Source organism: Furipterus horrens, unplaced genomic scaffold (genome assembly GCF_987537825.1).
Source record: "Furipterus horrens unplaced genomic scaffold, mFurHor1.1.pri manual_scaffold_17, whole genome shotgun sequence".
Lineage (NCBI taxonomy): Eukaryota > Metazoa > Chordata > Mammalia > Chiroptera > Furipteridae > Furipterus > Furipterus horrens.
The window spans coordinates 23626346-23645432 of NW_028327187.1; the positions used below are offsets into that span (position 1 = coordinate 23626346).

Sequence of the window (19087 nt, forward strand, 5' to 3'; positions counted from 1 at the left end):
TGCTAAAATGTCCAGACTTTACACAGTCATCTATAGGTTTAATGTAATCCCCTTCAAAATTCCAACGGCATTTTTCACAGAAATAGAAAAAAACAATTAGAAGATTTGTATGAAACCATAAAAAACCCTGACTAACCAAAGCAATTCTGAGGAAGAAGAAAGAGCAAAATGAGAGGTATCAAACTTCCTGATTTCAAACTATCTTACAAAACTATAATAATTAAAACATTATAGTACTAGAATAAAAACAGACATATACATCAATGGAACAAAGTTGAGAACCCCCAAATAAACTCTTTCACATATAGTTAACTAATATTTGTCAAGGGAGCCAAGAATACTCAACAGGGAAAGGATAGTGTCTTCAAAAAATGGTATTGGTAAAACCGGATAATCACATGCAAAAAAAAAATTAAAATTGGACCCCTATCCTACATCACTTACAGAAATGAACTCAAATGACATAAGTGTCATAATACTTGAAACTCTACAACTTCTAACACTGGCTAGATGGCTCAGTTGATGAAACATCTTCCTGTACACCAAAAGGTTGTGGGTTTGATTCCCGGTCAAGGCATATTATCTAGGTTGTGGGTTTGATTCTTAGGTTGCTCTCTCTCTAAAAATCAATAAAAAACGTATTTTTGGGTGAGGATTTTAAAATACTGTAAAACTTTTAGAAGGAAACAGGAAAACTTTCTCTCTATATATACTCAGTTATTCTGAATGCAATGGCCACACAGTACACATGCTCACTCACCAGCATCTACCACCCCCACTGACTAGTACAGTGAAGTTGTCATTGTTCACACATGTGCATTTCAGCCCACTCTCCTTGACAACTAATGACAGGTTACATCGATGTCATGCAAACTGTTCTCGTTATATTAACAATGGCTGGACTTTTTTTGGACATGTGTGTGTGTGTGTGTGTGTGTGTATTCACTTTTATTATTCACCCATTAATTCCATAATATGTCAATCACAAGCTAGTTTTCAGCAGTAACATTCCCTTGATCACAGCTGCATAAGGTTGTGATTAACTGGAAAACAGAGAGAACAGAGACAGGGCCAGAGGTGATATCACACAGCCTACACCACTGCAATACAATTGTCAAGTTCAGTGGCAGTTTAGTAAAGCCAGGTTGCTCTGTCTCCTTTGTCAGGGATTCTCACATTTGTGAAAATTGGACCAACAAATGATGGGTTCCATTTCCTGGTTTGAATTCTCAGTGGCTTTATCCAGAACCTCACTGACAGCTGGTTATTGTAACACCAGCCCAACCTTCTCTACCCCCATGCTAGGGCACTTCCAATTGTGAAGATAATATGTACTGCAGGTTGTCATTCCCTATGCCAAACTTGAGTGTCTCCAGGAAGGTTTTTTCTCCATGAGATCCAGTGCATTGAACATGCCAAACCTTTTAATTTTGAAGAGAAAAAGGGCATTGCTCATAAGGTCTTGAAGAGGGGTCTGGTTGTGAACATTGTAGAAAGAATAAGCAACCTTTAGACTATTATGGGTTGGATGGTTCATGATGGTGGAGGGAAACTTTTAAAAGCTCAGGCAGTCTGTCACCTTACACTTTTCATTCTCCACCACTAAAGTGTCAATGATATTCTCCTGCCAATTATATTCTTCTGGAACCAGTGCCCACCACCTCCTGGAGCATGACTGGAGTGAGATGAAACTGCTTCAGGTGCTTGGTGAGGAGCTGATACACTACTAGAATGTACTTTTTCCCCATTGGTTCCAGTCCAGCTGTCTTGGGAGACTCAGGCAGTTGGTAGAGCTTCATGGTAGCTGCATAGTCATATTTCTGTTCAGGAGGAAGAACTTCAATCACTTTCCATGGATTTAGGGACCAATGCCAGTACCTGCAGGTGGCAACAGGTTTTGTAATACTACCCCAGCAGTGTAAACAGCTTGTCAAAAGCCTTCCAGGTGAACCTACCAGGTTATGATCAAGACTGGAGCCACCCTCTTGGAGTGCACCTTCTGTGGACTCACATAAAGTTGATCTCCACCACCATCTTCTCTGTTTCATAGATGTGAACGTTTGCTGGGTTGGCTCTGATGAACTACTGGAACCCCACAGTACCATTGGAGGAGCAATCTAGGTGGCCAGAGAGCTCATAATAGGTACTCTGGGTGATAATCAAATTAGAACATGTTGTCATCATCTTCCACATGATTCTTATTCAGAAAGGTGTATAATCCTTTCAGCACATCCCAGTCCCCCAGGCCCAAGGCATCCCAGATGGAGCCCTGGAGCAGGGTGTAGTGCTCCTGGTCGGTGTTGTGTTTATCACACTCCACAGGACCTTAGGTGTTTAGCACTTCTCCCAGTTTATGGACAGGCTGCGTGTCCCAGAACTAGTAGATTCCCTTTCTAGCATCCTCCATTTTTTTTGGCAGGTCCTTGACCCACTGAAAACAGTTCAATGGCCTTCTGTAGCTTCTGGATCCTCTCTGGTCACAAGGAGTTCGTCACAGGGTGATCCAGAGCTGAATCTATCCCATTGCCTTTCTCTTTCTTCTTTTTCTTCCCTTTTGCTCCAGTGCCATTGGCCAGACTCAAACCACCTCTTTCTCATAATCACTGCAGTGCTCATGGCCATTTTTGTTCCCATCTATCTCTGATAAATTCTTTATATAAAATAACCATTAAGCTTCTGGCTATCATGTTTGATGCAGTTTTTTCTATTATAGAGTTTTCCTTTTATTTTAGCCTTTTATTTATTCACTCATCAAATACTTACTGAGCTCTATCTACTACATGCCAGGTTTGATTTCACGTCTTGGGTGTACAGCAGTGAAGAAAATAATTTCCCTGTCTTTGCAGTCCTTAAATTCTAGTAGGGTCAAAACTTAAGAAATGAATAAACAAGTAAATTTATGGTAGATTTATGCTGGAGTTCAAGGAAAATAATGGTCAGTGATGATGATAGGAAGTACTGGATGGGGGTGTTGCTACTGCATAAAGGGTAAGGGATATTTGAGCATGTGTATAGCTGGACAGAGAGCATTTTGGGCAGAGGTTAAAACATCAAGTGCAAAGGCCCAGAAGAAGGATTGTGCATGAAATGTCCAAGGAGGCCAGCATGTGTGGGGCAGAGTAAGTAGAGAAGGAGATGAAGACAGAGAGAAACCAGCAATCCAGATTATACATATCCTTACGGGTTATGAAAAAGATGTTTGCTTTTATTATATAGAGGCTTACTCATTTAAACGGTACAGTCATAAAAAGTTTATTATTTCCTTTTAAATTTATTTTTCTGAACTATCCAAAGATATAAATGCCTACTTTCCTCTAGTTCCTATTTGTTTAACTCAGTTCTCAATACTTAATATTTTATCCGCCCAAAATTTATGGTGCATCATGTAAAGTATGTATTGAAACCAAATTTTCCTCCAAAGTGGCTATAGTTACCCTAACACTATTACATCAATATTTCTTTCCCTGTGTTTGATGGTGCTTACCTCAAATGTCATAGTAAATTCTTATATATAAAGTGATTTATTTCTGGATTGTTTTTCTTTTCGGAAACTTCTCTTTATTTTCCTATTTTATAGCAGTACCATATTGTTTAGATTTTAATTATTTTATAATGTGTTCCAACTTTGGTAAGGTTGGTACCTTCTATTTCTTCCATTGCAAAATGTTCTTTTGATATAATTGACTTGTATATTTTTTTCCAAATAAATTCTACACTCATTTTGTTGACTGTTCTAGCAAACATGTTGGGATTTATATTAGATATTTATCAAGTTTCATACATTGTCATTGAGTAATGATCTGCCACAATTGGGAAATATAATTTTAGCTGTGATAATAGGTATCTAATTGAATTCTTCCTTGATCTGGAGATTTGTTTATATGATGGTTTTACTTTTTGTGAGGATAGATTAATATCAATTAATGTGGTCAAAAATTTGAGATTAAATTTTTTTGAATAAATAATAATTATTTTACTTTAACTTCTGTGGGGGTTAATGGCAAAGGAGAATGCAGTATCCCACAATGTGAAATTGAAGATGCAGTCATTCATTCATTCATTCATTCAAGAAATATTTGTTGAATGTCTCCTATATATGCTAGGTTTTGAGATCACAACAGTGGATAAAACAGACCAAAATCCTTGTTCATGGAGCTCACAGTCTAAGTACAGAATGTTTAATAATTGGTGCTAACAATTGAAATACATGCTTCCAGGCTATAGAAGATTTTACTGAGAAATGCTACAACATTGCTGGTCCATAATTTAGTGTGCTTTCTTCTTGTTTTATTTGGAATAATTCTGAGGTTTTGCCAAGGATATCTGGGAATGACTTGTAATGATATTGAGTAATATCCAGAATGTAATGTGAACATGGAACTGTCATCAAAATACGTTGCCCCTGCACCTGGATTGCAGCTGTACCATTAATCTTTATTCTGAGAGGAATGGGTTTCTTGTTTGGCTCTTTATGAGTTTTGTGATTGCATGCTCAGTGGCCCAGGCAATATTGTGAATGTTATAGTACATTAGGCTTACAGAAATTGTTTAACTTGAACTGCTTAGTATGTTTTCCCTAATAGTTCTTGATATTTGATTTGGTTCTTTAGTCCGATTGGCGATTTATTTGTTTATTTATCCTGTTCATTTGCATAAACACAACAAGAGCAGCAAATGATCACTTATGATCTTTAGTTCTGCTTTGCTGGAACTTACACAAGGAACCTTTAGGGATATTTTCAGTCTGCCCTTCAGGGCACAGGAGCTGAGCCACATACCTGCCATTCAGCCTTGCCTGTAAACACCTGTTTTTTCCAAGTCCTTCAGGTTTTCCATTGTGCCTTAAGGTTCCTTCTAGCCATCTTTCAGGAAAGATTGCCATGGACCGCACAACCAACCAAGGTACCAACCCTTTTTCTCATGGGCTTTTATTACCTTTGAAAGTCAATCCCAGTTCCTCAGGGCTTTCTGGTAACCACCAGAGCCCAAGCATTGATTGGCTATTTCTCTCTGCCTAGGGACTTGGGGGAGTTGAAAACAAGGGAAAAAATGCAAAGGCAAATATTAAAAGCCATGATAGAAAAACTTGAAGAACAGATGGTATCTGTATATAATGGTAACTGGCATGAGGACATGGATAGGTTGGGAAAATATGGCAAAGAAGTATAAAGTAAGGTAAAGGAAGATTTGTAGAAATCTCCAGGTCACTGATGAAGTTAGACTCAGCCTGGAAATTAATTATGGCATACTCAGTTGTCTGAAAAAATTCCTTTTGGCATGGGTCTAAACTGAGCAGTTTGGATTTCTCAAAAACAACAGTTGCAGTAGAACAGCTGTTATTTTACATCTGAGAATCTCTACAGGATAAGCCCTGTGTCCTGGATTTGACTATTTTTCATTTATAGGGCTGGATTCACTGGAAGAGAAAGAATTCTTGGATCTTGGGATTGAGAAGAGTACTGAGCCTTGACACCCTGGCAATTTAATAGCAGCTTGTAAAAGGGCATTTTGCAGGGAGGGAATATTTGAAGAAGCAATAAGAAAAGTCAAAGAATAATGAAAGAGTGGAGGGAATCAGTAGTAAACTTGCCTGTGACAAAAGGATAAGTAATTAGATAAGTGTAGAAAAACATGAAAGAAATAATTGTGGGGTTATGACAGAGGACACTGAATTTATTAAGCTTTAATAATTACTAACATTGTGGTTGGCTGGGTTGTTCAGTTGGTTAGAGTGTTGTCCCATACAACAAAATGTTGCAGGTTTGATTCCCAGTCTCTTAGAGAGAAAGGAGCTGAAATGTGGGTAAGGACCATAAAAGAGCCAGGTATAAGGGTCTTCTTGTGTTCTGATGAGTGCTGGCATAAAGTTACCAAAAGAGAAATTAGAGCTATAACAAACTCATAGATACAGAGAGAAGATTGAAAGCTGTCAGAGGAGAGGTGGGTTGGGGGTCTGGGTGAAAAAGGTGAAGGTATCAAGGAAAGAAAAGAACTTATAAACACAGACAGCAGCATGGTGATGACCAGAAGTTATGGGGGGTTGGGGGGGTAGAAGAGAGTATAAAGGGGCTAAATGCTGGTGGAAGGAGACTTGACTTGGGGTATTGAACACACAATACAGTATACAGATGATGTATTATAGAACTGTACACCTTAAACCTATATAATTTTATTAACCAATGTCACCTCAATAAGTTCAATACAAAAATAAAAAAAATAAAATACTGAAAAAAAACCTCTTTATATTTTGGACAGGGTGTGGAGAAGACTCTCCTAGTGTACTTTGAGCTTTCTCTCTTAAGGGTGTCAAGTAAAATATATTAATAGAAATTACCCCAAATTTCCCTTTCATAAGCAATTTAGATTCTCTGCATCTCTAGTGTTACTTTTACTCTGGAATGTAGTGCTAAATAATAACAAATTTATTCCAGGAGGATGTGTATTCTTATAATATTTAGGGTTTCCATCTATGAACATGGCATGTATTTCATTTATTCAGTTCATCTCTTGTATCTTCCAAAAGAAAAACTTTGACCTTTGTTAATTAAGTTAAGCCTAGATCCTTAACTCTTGTCCTTGACAATTGTCTTTCCTTAATGGTCGCTGGGAATAGTAAGTTAACGAGAGTACGGAGCTTGAGCTTGGGCAGAGCTGTTTCTATTCGACCTCTGCTATTTCCCTTGTTGTATAATTCCTTACGAGTCTCTGAGCTTCAGTTTTCTCACCTGTCAATTGGGATTAAGAAAATTGTCTACCTCATTAGTTTATTGAGAGGGTTGAAATGAGATAACGTGTGTAAAGCAGTGCCTATCTCAAGCACTCAATTATTAATAATTACTGACAATCCCATTTATGCTTGCCTGTGAAAAAAGAGGTCCTGCTCTCCCATCAGTACTTCGGTCTAAATGTAGACATGTTAATCTTTCCTGAGTACCTTCTAGCATATTTGAAGTCAGGATGAAACATTTAACAAGATTGTTCTAAAGACTGGGAATAACAGCAGATAAATAAACACAAAGAGTAATATGAAACCAGATCATTGTACTTTACAATATAGCATAAGACTTGCTTTTCAGAGCCTTATCTTACTCCTGGTTCTCATCTATTTCCACAAGGTGGGTACCATCTTAACAATCCACCAGCCATGAACCCTCTGATGTCTGAACCCAAGAGTGCTAGACTTAGAGAAAGACAAGCAATTCATTTCCTTGCATTTCTAAGACCTGCTTTCTTAGTCACATTCTTGTCTCTTTGATCAGATGATTGATTATCTAAAATAACCACTATTTTCAAGACTCCATCCATGCTTTGCCCACAGGAGATAGCCTTTTCCTACAGCCATAACATGACAACAATATTAGACAAGAATGCAATTGTATCAGCGTTCATATGGAAAACAAATATATGGATAAGGAGGGATTTTTGTTATACACTCTAACAATTTTGTAGTTTATATTGGTAATATACCTCTTTTGGCATGTTTATTTTTGAATTCTTTATATTTTCTATCATAATTACTTTATTTCTTTTTCATATCTCATTGAATTGATCAGAAGTTCTAAAACAATATTTGAAACAAAATGATAGAAAATGTTTTCTTTGTATCATGATACCTAGTTTTGTTCACAAAATTGAGATGCTGTTTAAGATGCTCCAGGAGAATGTTCTCTAGCTCAATATTGATATTAGTACCCTCAGCAGATGGGAGGCAACAGAATGGAGATGTTCTCTGACCAGATCTTGTTGAACAGATGTCTCAACTCTTCTTCATGTAGCTCTTTCCCACTGGGGGGACACTGCTATCTCTCTGATTTTTTCTAATAACTTATGTTCAAATTTTACTTTTTGCTCCTTCAAAAGGTTTTGTATTTTCTTTTCACTAATTAGATCTGCACATTTTTTCATAATTTCTACTCTAAGCCCCTTTTTAAGAATCTTCAAATCTTCCTTTCCACTGAGACAAGATATCTCTATCTCTGTCTTCTCTAAAATACCTTTCAAGTTCTTGGTTAATGAGTTCATGTTTTTCCACAACTCAATTGTAATAGAGCTTCTCTTGATCTCAACTTTTCTATCCTAAATCTGAATTCCTTTGGTGTAAAGAATTTCTGCTACCTTATGAACTGGGATAAATACTAAAAAAGCTTGTCAGACCCTCATTTAGTTTTTCTCTTCATCTGTTGCATTGCTTTTCTTAAAATGAGCATTTTTGTAAACCAGATAATTAAATCCAACCAATTAAACACTATAGTTTGCATCTTCTCTGGGAGTTTTAGAATTAGTATATGCTTCTGTAACAAAATCTTCAAACTAATGTTTTGTCAAAAGTTTAATTTGACTATTTGTTAGAAATAACCCAAAACATGTAATTTACTTTTTTGATTAATCAATAGCTCAAGTAATACAAAATTACAGAACAAAGAAAAATAAATGGAGATAATTTTAAAAATGAAATGATAGAAGATATCTTTTTTTTTTTTTTTTTTTTTTTTGCCTATTTTTTTAAAAGGGAATACTTTTGCCCTGGCTGATGTGGCTTAGTAGATCGAGCACTAGCCTGTAAACCAAAGGGTCACTGGTTCGACTCCCAGTCAGGGCACATGCCTGGGTTGCGGGCCAGGTCCACCGGTTGGGGGCGTGCGAGAGGCAACCATACATTGATGTTTCTCTCCCTCTCTCCCTGACTTCTCTCTCTAAAAATAAATAAATAAAATTTAAAAACTAAAAACTAAAAAGGAAATACTTTTAATATTCTTCAGTATTATTTTGCCTCATGTTTAAAAAGATGTTCTTTATCATGTTATTCTTATCATTTCTGTATATATTCTTAACATATTTATTCTTCCATTTCAAATTTTAAAGAATGTGCATTAAACGTTATGATTTTGCTCTTTTGATCCATCTGGCAAAATATTTATTAAGCTTCTACTATGAGTCAGATACTGTGCAAGGATGCTGGAGAGACAAAGATGAATAGCATCACAGACTAGTCAGAAGGAGAAGATACTAACCATTATAATACATCGTGATAAATCCTAAAACACACTTAGAGTGCAGTTGAACCCAGAGCATCTCAATTGATGCACCTGACAGATTGGGTCTGGGTTGCAGACAGAGCTGACATTCAGCTGGTACACACTAAATCAGTTAGACAATTTAAAACACTGAAATAGTTGCCATTAGGACCCTGAGTGCTCTCTCAATGACCCAGCTATTCTCTGGGATGTCCATCCCCAGACCTCTGGAGAATTCATCAACTGAAGGGTTTAACACCTGGCACAGCATGGAGCAGCTGGGATCCTGATCTAATACTACTGCTCCAACATCAATTATACATTCTGATTGGTCTATTCCTGTGCCTTACCACTTGACAAACACTGTGAATAGTACCCCTGGTTATAGATGTACCAAGAAATATATCCCCTCAGTTCTCAGGGTGGCCACTGAGCTTAGAACAGCCAGAAACCCCTTCTCCTTTCCTCCAGCTAGAAACAGACTTATTTGTGTCTCCCAGTGGCTCATTCAAATATTTTCACTTTCTATGCATACTATAGAAAATGTTGGGATTCACTGATTTGAACCATTGTTGCCTTCCTAGAATCAATCCTTTGTGATTGTGATGTTTTGCTTCTGTTAAGCTTTGCTAAGCTATGTTTGCTAGTGTTTTAGCTCAAGGTTTCATACTTATGTTCAGATTTTATATTGGTCTTTGATTTTCATGTTTTATTTTACCTTTATCAGGTGTGGGATCAGGACCATATTTATCTCATGGAATGAATTAAGTGTATTCTAACATTTTCTGTTAGAATACACTTAACTGAACTTTGGAATCTACTTTTCATTAGGTTTAGGGACCTTGTGTGACAGTTTCTCAATTTATTTCTCAGTTACTAATTTATTCAGATTTTGCACTTATTGTAGTACAAATTTTAATATTTTGTAGAAAAAAAACATTCATTGCATTACGTTTTATTTAGTTTTCCTTTTCTATGTATTTATTTTTATTGTATTTTTCTATTACCATTTATCCCCCTTATACCCCCTGCCCCCACAATCACCACACTATTGTCCAGGCCCATGAGTCCTTTTTCCTTTTGCTCCATCCCTCCACCCCCTAAGCTTCCCCATAGCTGTCATCTGCTCTCTATCTATGAGTCTATTTTGCTTGTTAGTTCAGTTGCATTAGATTTTAAATTTTTATTAGCATACAATTGTGCATAGCATTTCCTTACAATTAAAAATATTGTTTATATTGGTTGTCATATCCCCTTTCTCATTTCTAATTTTATGTGTGTTTTCCTTATATAGTTTGCCAGAGGTTTATCTACTTTATTAGCACTTTCAAGCAACCAGCTCTTGAATTTATTTATTGATTTCACTGTTTTTGTATCCTCTAATGTATTTTTGTTTTTGTCTTTATTATTTCCTTCCCCTTATTTTCCTGTGCAAATTTTTGATTTTTTTCTAAAATGTTAAGTTCAATGTTTATTGGCCTCAAATTGTAATAGTGAGAGAGATAAAGACAATCCCGTTGTATGTGTGTCAAAAGCCCCTCTTTCTGAGCCAGATAGATGTTGGAGGAAGTGGAAAATGGGGACTGCTTGGAGCCCACAGTCAGAAATAAGAATATGGCAATGAATGTTTTTTGTTTTTCTCACAATAAACCCTGCACATCAACATCTTCCCAAAAGTGCTTCTCCACGGTGGGGCAGTAGGGAGTAAGAAGTGTTGGACCAATCTTCCAGGAGAGGAAAAGGTATTCTGTTGTGCTCTGAAACTTGTGCATATTTTATGCCAGGACCCCTCCACCCAGCCTGTCTGCTGTTGGTGCAGAGGCTGTGCTTGTCATTCTTGCGCCCCGGTATTTACTTTTTCGGAGTCTTGCTTTTCTTCCTGCTCTCCGTAGTTGTTAGGAAGTTCAGCTCACCAGATTGCTATTTTAACCCTGTTAAAACTGCCTGACTCATTTCAGGGGTCAGGCAGAAGAAGATTTTGAGCTTTGAGCTCAAGCTGGGATGTGGCTGCTACCCCTGTTATAACCAATTCCTCCTCTTATCTGACTCAAGGTTTTTTATATTAGAGGCTCTAGGCACAAATTGGCTGTCTCATGGTCCCAGGAGAAGTTGAAAAAGATGGCTTGTATATTTAAATAGTTTTAGAGATGTGTGTGGAGGAGTAGAAGAAGGAGGAGGAAGAAGGGTAGGGAGAAGGAGGAGGAGGAGGAGAAGAAGGGTAAAATTGGAGTATGCTACAAAGGAAGGTATTCTCAACGAAAAGAGAATGCAGGTGCAGGGAAGGCCCGTGCCCAGGGGTCCTGCCTCTGAATACCCCCCTTCAAAAACCTGTTTCTTCCACTGTGGCTATTGTTATGAATCAGTAGAGGACAGCAGTCACAATCTTAAGTGTAGGTACATTACGAGGTGCTCAATGCCTACAAATCCCTATAAAGATCTGACATCTACCACTTATGCTTTTGTTCCCGGTGCCCCACACATACTAGCCCTCGTTTCTATCCTTCAACATGCCAAACACTTTCTATTGTACCTCCTTGCCTTGTACCTTCGGGTCCCTCAGCCTGGAACATACTTCCTCTGGCTCTTCTCATGGCTGGCTCTTTGTCCTTTAGGTCTCAGCTCAAGCCATTCTCACTTACTTAGAGAGGCCTTCCCTGACAACTTTAGCCTCACAAAACACTGCCCACCCCCATCTCAAGCTACACTTAATCCCATTTTCTTCACAGAAAAACTTCTTTGTTTACTTGACTGTCTCCACCTGAATGTAAGTAAACTCCACTAGGGCAAAGATCTTACTACCTTGTTCACTATTGTATGCCCAAGTGCCAATAACCAGTATTTAGCACATAGTATACACTGAATATATCTGTTTTGAAGGAATAAATGAACCAATGTGCCAAGCATTATGTTAGGTGCTAGTGGTACAAACCAAGAGGGAGTTCATAATACAGTGGGAGAAAAAGATACTTAAATAAGTAATCATTTAATAATGGGAGGCATATGTCCTGTACCATCATAAGCCATGTCTATGCATTCAGAAAGGCCTAGTTTTAAATCCTGGCTCGGCCATTTACTAGATGTATGACTTTGAGTGGTTGTCCAACCTTTCTGTGGCTCAGTTTTTTCATTTGTAAAATGAGAATAATAATAACAAAATAATAATAATACTTATCCCATAGATTATTATAACATTATGTGAGATGACATATATAAAGGGTAAATACAGTGTTTAATAAATAAGAGTTATTATTATTTAAGCCTTAGAGTCATATACAGTCATACCTCAGTATTCATTGGCTTCAGAAGAACTCGTCAAACCCTGTACTCATCGCATTTTGACGAGAAAAAAATGTTTCAGCACTTGGTGCTTGCTCGAAACTCGTTGCACTTGCTAGAACTTGTATGAGTCACGCCGCTGCCCTGCAAAAGAAGATGCTTCATTGTTCAGTGCTTGTTGGTTTTGGCACTCTTCACGAGTTCTGGGACGAATTAATGATGAGTACTGAGGTACCACTGTATATAGAATGTGCTGTGATTCTAAATTTTTGTTGTTGTTATTGTTTCTTTTGCCCACTTCTGGTTCCGGTTGCTCTAACTGAAAGCAATCCAGACCCAGGAGGAGCTGCAGTGAATAGTTGGGGCCTGGTTGATGAAGTTGAGAAGTGCTTCTCCAATAGAGAGTAGTATCGCCTACACCCCATTCCATCTTAAACAATCCAGGCCAGTGTAGAAAAAATAATTCAGGTTTTTAAATGCTGATGAATGCATAAGCATTTACTGCTAATATTTCAGTCGACTGTCAAAATAAAATTGATTAAAAGAGGATTCAGAAGCTTCTAGCTGATGGAGTCCATATTCCTTAACCATTCTAATGTAAAACCATTATGTTAATTTTTTTACCCCAGTAAATGTCATATTCTAATGTTTTAATGAAAGAAGAGTACTATTTTGTACAATGCCATTTGGTGTTAAATTAAGAAAAATATATTTTTAGTGCATTTTGTATCCATTTGGTTCTCTGTAATTTTAGGACAAAATAAATATATACTTGTAAGCAATCAGTGTCAGAGCTGGAAGGGATTGTAAGTATTATTCAGGTGAATGCTTCATTTTGTAGGGAAAGGACTGTGGCCTAGCATCTTGCTTGAGAACATTAGACTTCAAGAAAGGAATGTTTTAGAAAGGTTAGTCTTGTAGCAGAGGAGAAAACTTCCCATTGGTCTGCTACCAATTAAGCCTCCATTCTTCTGTTCTGGGCCAGACCCTCGTGTTTTCTCATTAATTCTACCAAGTTATTGAGTGCATACTGTGTGCCACAGCCCTGGCTGGTTTGGCTCAGTGGATTGGGCGTCGGCCTGCGAGCTGTCGCTGGTTCGATCTTCCAGTCAGGGCACATCAGAGAAGGAAAACTCTGACTCCAAAAAACCTCCGCTGCCTTGCGGCATACCTCTTCAGGGGAAAGGCTAAGGGAGTAAACCCCGACAGAAAATCCGGAGCCGGAGTCCCTAAGGCGGTTTGACGTTGTAGTCAACACCGGCAACTCCTGCGGCGCACCTGAAGCCAAGCTGTATTGACTCCGTCTTTCCCTTGGACCCTTCAGCTGCGAAGAGAGGGGGGGTCTGCTGCATGGGCAACAGCAGACCCTCCATATCACCCTGCCCAGGCTCTGTAGCTTCAGCTTCACTGGAGAGGACACTCCAGCGTCATCGCAAGATGTCGATTCAACACGGGAGGAGACAGATACCGTGTCACTCCCGAGTTGGACTGCACAGCCATTCTCGGCGGTGCAGATAGACTCTTAAGAAGCTACACCATCGTCTCTCGAGACGGACGGCTGCCGACGACGACGACTGTGTGCCACATACTTTAACATGTGCTGGGTGTGAGCAGTATACACACATGGCCCCAGTCGTTGTTCAGCAGACAGTCTAGAAGAAAGACAAACAAAAAGACAAGCAATAGGAGAAGTACAGGATGTTGGAGGGGCACCTAGGAAGTTTAACTAATCTAGACTGGAAAGAAAAGGGAGGTGAGAGAGGACTGTCATCAAAAGCTTCCAGGAAGAAATCTTGTCATTCCATCTAAACTAGAAAGTTGAAGTTAGAGTGGGAGTTAACCATGTGAGTAGGAGTTGAGGAGGAGCTATGTGTTAATAGATGGAGGAGATACTATGTACAAAAGTCAGGCAATGAAAGAGAACATGATATGTCCATAACAAGGAATGAAGTACTGATACATGGTATCACATGGAGAAACCTTGAAGACATTATGCTAAGTCAAAAAAAAGTAAGTCATTAAAGTCTACATATTGTATGAGTCCACTTAAATGAAATGTTCAGAATAGGTAAATCCATGGAAACAAAATTGACTAGTGATTACCTAGGGCTGGGGCAGAGACGGAGAGGTTTGGGGGGTGATGGCTAAAGGGTGTGGAACTTCTTTTTGGTGTTATAAAAATATTCTAAAATGCAGTGTGGTGATGGGTACACAATCCTGTGAATTTACCAGAAGCGATTGAATTGTACACTTAAAAAATATAGACTGTGTTGTGCTGTAGAAACTAAAAGACATATGATGTCACTAGAGGATAGAGAGAAGGGGGAAGTAGTGGCAAGATAAAATGTCAAAGAAATAATATTACTACTAAAGAAAACATCTATAGAGCACTATTTGTACACAGTATATATTAACAGAATATTCAAAATAACCCTTGGGAACTTTCGGCCAAGATGGAGGCCTAGACTGACACACTCCATCTCCCCCTACAACTAAGAAGAAATACAACTACCAGAAAACCAAAATAACCAGAAGTTCCAGAAAATAAAGCTACATGAAAGTCCAACATATGAAGTTGTAAAGAAGTTGTGCTCATCCGGATGCATAGGAGGGGCGAAGCCAGGGCGGAGAGGTCAAGCTGTGTTGGTGGCGGCAGCTGCGGTGATGGCAACAGGATTGCGGTAAGCACAGACAGCTGTATTTAAGGGGAGGCAAGAAGCGCCTGGGGAGCATTCCTGGCTGCAGACCAAACCCATTAGCTTGTGATTCTAATGCTGGGGAATGCTGACCCCCATTGTCTCGGACTGTGAGGGCCAGAGAGCATGTGGACAGAGAAGGAGGCTCCCGGTCTCTCAGCGGAGAGTGAATGGCAGGGATCCATCTTGGACCCCCGCCCCCTTGCAAAAAGTCACAGTGTGGTGAGAAGGGTCGCCCGGTTGTGATGAGTGCACTGGGCTCCACCCCCTATAGTGTAGGAGGTGTGACAGCCCTGCCCAGGAAGGAAAGGTAAACACAAAACTGTCAGGATGGCACAGATCATGATAGAGATCCCAGTGATGCAGCTGACCAGACAGCAAATATCTAATCTAACTGTTCAGCAGATGGGAAATCTTTCTGAGGCACAGTTCAGAGCTTTGGCTATATGAATGCTTACATACCTAACAGCAGATCTTGAACAAGATAGGGAAGGAATGAAGGCTATCCCTGCTGAAATGAATGAAAACACATATAAAACTAGTGGTGAGGGAAAGAAACCCAGGGATAAAATCAACAAATTGGAACATAAGGAAGGAACAAACAGTCAACCAGTGCAGAAAGAGAAAATGAAAAATGAGGAAAATGAGGAGAGGCTCAGAAACTTATGGGACAGCTATAAGTGGGCCAACATCCTAATCATAGGATTACCAGAAGGTGAAGAAGAACCAGAAATTGAAAAATTATGTGAAAAAATAATGAAGCAGAACTTCCCTAACTTGGGGAAAGAAATAGACTTATAGGTCCAGGAAGCACAGAGAGTTCCAGAAAAACTGGACGCAGGGAGAACCACACCAAGACACATTATAATCAAAATGTCGAAAATTAAGCATAAAGAGAGAATCTTAAAAGCAGCAAGAAAGAAGAAGAGAACTACATACAAAGGGGTCCCAATAAGACCATCAGCTGATTTCTCAAAAGAAACTCTGCAGGCAAGAAGGGACTGGCAGGAAATATTCAAAGTAATGAAAAGCAAAAACCTACAACCACGATTACTCTATCTAGCAAAGCTGTCATTCAGAATAGAAGGGCAGAGAAAATGCTTCCAGGACAAAGTAAAACTGAAGTAGTTCATCAGATCCAAACCACTGTTATATGAAATGTAATGGCAGCCAACCAACAGGCGCATAGCTTCTCCCTTCCTTCAACATGTCAAGAAGTTCCACCTTCTCTTTTATGGTAAGCATCTTCCTCTGGCGCTTGGGTTCACTGCCAGAATCTTCAGAAGATGCAGAATGTTTGGGTGGCATTGTAGGGCTTGCAATAAATTCAGTCTTTAAGGAAAATTTCACAAAACACAACACCACAGAGCAAAACTACGCACAGCGATTGGAGGTAGGAGTGAAATGGGCAAGGCGAGATGCTGAATGCATGCTCACAGTGTGGGATAGCAGACAGACTGATGCTACAGTTAGTGAGCCAATCAGCGCCCGGGATACACAAGACAATGCTCTGGTTGGTCACCTTCCATCAATCAGCCAATCATGTGCTGTGTACAATCTCATGTAGGCAAAGGAGCTCGAGTGTACATCTCGTTTTCAGCATAATGTATGTGTTCGTCTGTAAAAAAAAACCCACATACTGTAAACAGTGTGCAGTATTTTATTTTGATTTAATATTCTTTTAATGTTAGAATCACTTATTATATTTTTGTATATTTTTTGAAAATTTTTAGGCAAAAATCATTAAAATCATAAATACTACGCATATAAATACATATACAGTACTGCAAAATCCTGCGATATAGAGAAAAATCTGTGATAAATAGTTAAATACAGTATTTTTAAAAATCCCGTGATACAGTGAGGCTGCGATAAGTGAACCGAGATATAGAAAAGGGCTAATGTATTGAAAAAAATTGATTGCATCCTTATTGCAATGTGACCAAATATATTGGGGGCGTGGCAAGATCAGAGGCTCTGAGTTCTGTAAGGAACTGGTCAGAACATGGGGCCTGAAGTAAGAATACCTATAGCAATGGGGATAAAGAGCAGTGGTTGGATTTCAGAAATATTTAGGAAAAATAACTGACAAGTCTTGATGATTGAATGTGGAGAGGGAGAGAGAAGGAGTTGAGGAAGACTTCCAGAATTTTCACTTGGGCAGCTAGATTGTTGATGCTATTGTCTGAGATCATGGAAACAGGATTAACTCATATTTGGGCATGTTGACTAAAGTTCAAGTTTAAATATTGAGTAGGATGTTGGATATTAAGGTGTCTGAAAACCAAGAGGACAGACCACACTGGAAATACGGATCTGGGGAATTTTCAACCTATAGATGGTATTTGAAGACATGGGAGTAGATGAGAATGCTCAGGGTTTTGCATCAAGTTAGAAGAAAGCCTAGGACAGAGCCTCAATGTACACCACTGCTAAAGGATTGACAGGTATGAGGAGACTGAGGGGGCTATGGTATTGTAGAAGCCAAATGAACAGAAAGTTTCAAGAATGAGGGAGGGTCAGCTGTGTCAGATACATCTGAGAGATAATGACAGAGAAGTGCCCGTTGGGCTTTGCAATAGGGAGTCCATTGGTGAGTGCAATTTCTGAGGAGTGTGGGGAAAGAAAGACTGATTATAGTTATTGAGAGTGTGATTCTTAAGAAGCTTGCTTTTTCCCTTTCATAGATCTCACTAGCTGATTTTTTTACTTGAGTTTCTCTGTCTAGGCCAATCTCTCCAGACCTTGACACTACCCTAATTTTGGTAGCTCCTATTAGACACTCAGGTTCCTTTCCCTTTAGAGCTCCATTTTGGTTTAAGGCTTTTACTGGTGATAAATAAGTACTTACAGACAGAATTTTTTTTTTTTTTAATCCAAATCTGGGGAAGTAAGTTAAGGCTTCTTTAAATCTAATACTTTTCTTACCATGGTTATTTCCTAGACCAGTATTTAAAAAAATATTTTCTGCAAATATTATGTGATAACAGGGTGCAATAATCAAGCATATTTTTTTTCGTTTTTACTCTCTGACATTTGAGAGGCTTTAACATGCTAACACGCGTTGTGAATCTGTGGGCGCACTGAGTGCAAATTAATTCTGCAATGTTTCTCAGACTCACTTGGTCATGGAACCTTTTTGCTGAGAAGCATTTGTGAGATTAATTTTCCATAGAACACACTCTGGGAAAGTTTACCTGTGTTTATAGTTTGAATACACTTTCCAGACATTTGCATACACTTCTAGACAACTTGAAGCCCTCTCACTATTACTCTTCCACTCCTGAGGGTGGAGCTCATGCTCCTTCACCACCTCCTCAGAGTCTACATCCTTTTTCTCTTCCCGCCACCCACGTAAAGCCTGATACAGAGATGCATACATGATTGTAGAGGCTGAAGGATGGAAGCCCAGCCACGAAGCCATTGCCGATGTCCAGCAGTTCCTTTATTTATTCATTCATCCATTCATTTAGAGATTTATTGAGTGCCTACTATGTGATAGAAATGTACATAGTCCTGGGGATATAGCAATGAATTTAGTAGCAACAGCCCCCCCCCACACACACACAAAAAAAAAAACAAAACTGTTCTCATGCAGCTTACATTCATAGTAGGGGTGATATACAATAAACAAGTGGACAAAAATATATAAGGTGATTTTAGGCAAAAAGGGATGAATTTTTAAGCCAAGTAAGGTAGAGGAAATAAGAATAGATTAGCTAAGCTTCAGGAGTGGGCTTAAGGAGTAAGCAGAAAAGTTCAGTTTTCCAAAACTGAATGAGTAAGGAACCCTGTCCTGGGCTTAGCATCACCTGTCCCTTTTTTGCTTATACTTTTCTTCCTCAAAGAAACTTTGGGCAGCTGTTTCCCTGCCTATTTATATGACCAATTGAATTTGTTCCTGTCTTTTGCCTGGATCAGGATGTGAGAAAAAACACAGAATATTCTGAAGGACATTAGAGGGTAGTTTTAGACCCCTAACTTGACACAAGTTGCATAATAATAACTTGCCCTGTGCTTTGTATTTTTCAAAATGCTTTTTCATCCATGGTAAGATTTATTGTCTCCATTATATAGAAAAGGGAATTGAGGCTCAGAGGC

The 19087-nt window shown here is 38.8% G+C and overlaps 1 pseudogene; it reads right to left on the reverse strand.

Moving 5' to 3' along the window:
* Positions 1-1264: 1264 nt before the first annotated feature.
* On the reverse strand, positions 1265-18410 carry LOC149990693 (glycylpeptide N-tetradecanoyltransferase 1 pseudogene; annotated as a pseudogene).
* Positions 18411-19087: the final 677 nt, after the last annotated feature.